Source organism: Ipomoea triloba, chromosome 3 (genome assembly GCF_003576645.1).
Source record: "Ipomoea triloba cultivar NCNSP0323 chromosome 3, ASM357664v1".
NCBI lineage: Eukaryota > Viridiplantae > Streptophyta > Magnoliopsida > Solanales > Convolvulaceae > Ipomoea > Ipomoea triloba.
The window spans coordinates 1,267,730-1,268,886 of record NC_044918.1 but is presented as its reverse complement, the minus strand read 5'-3'; positions in this window follow the sequence as shown (position 1 = coordinate 1,268,886).

Below are 1,157 nucleotides of genomic sequence, written 5' to 3'. Positions count from 1 at the left end.
AAAAAAAAAAAAAAAGAGTTATAATGTTTTACCTGCTTGGTCTTGGTAGCTTTGGAGGTGATTGGTGATATACTTGATTGTGAGGTGAAGATGGTAGGAGGATATTTATACAAAAAATTTGGGTTTTTTGAGAAAGTGGGTAGATCCAAAAAGGCTAATGGGTCATGTAAGAAGCAAAGTAGCTTGGAAGACTACTAGTGGGAGCATTGTTCCTGGCAAGTCCGAAGTGTCAAACTGGAAGAAATATATACACAGGTGCTCGGATCATAAAAATCACTCAGCTGACCGGTAACAATCACCCCATTTGGTCTGGTGCTGGTCAAGTCAACCACTCGGTGATTCGTATGTGCTACCTTCCTCATCCCCAGCCGTGGAGAACCTGATTGGTCCGCCAATGACCAAGGTATCACCAAGGGAAGACCCATCTCCAAACCATGGAAAAGATGTGAACAAAATCCGCTAAATGATCCATTGCTCGACGATCGGAAACAACCAGGACGAACCCGTCTTTAATGATTACGCCTTTTTGGTTGTACTCTTTTTCCTTAGCTAGGTTTTTTCCCATAGGGTTTTTCTTAGTCTAAGGTTTTTAACGAGGCAACCAGCATAAATCACGCCCCTCATGTTCAACTCAAACTTGAGGGGTTAATCACGGACTATCAAGGCATTCAAACCGGGGAGGCTTTGCTCGCAACAAGTTGGCCGCCTGGAACACATTCTACTTCTCGAACCTGACGACTCTCGCAGATTCAAGAAGTGGGGGACTTGTGATGGGTAAATATGCACATGTACTAGTCGATCCGTAAATCACTTGTCCGTCGGTCACCCAACCTTTCCGGTCACCCAACGGTCCGTCGACGGTCGCCCGGCATGATCNTTGTGTTCGACCTGCACGTTTGGGGTTTTATTCGACCTGCACGGATCCGTTTGGGGTTTTGTTCGACCTGCACGTTTGGGGTTATGCTCGACCTGCACAAATTTTCGTTTGGGGTTTTGTTCGACCTGCACGAATCTTCGTNAGAACAGGGGATCCGTGTTTTCATCACCTCGAGCAACTCAACCACTTCGAGCAAACCGATGCGCATTTTGCGGAGTGACAGCCCATATGCCCTCCACTGCATATCAGACACCATGTGCATAGTGAATCCACTTTGTAT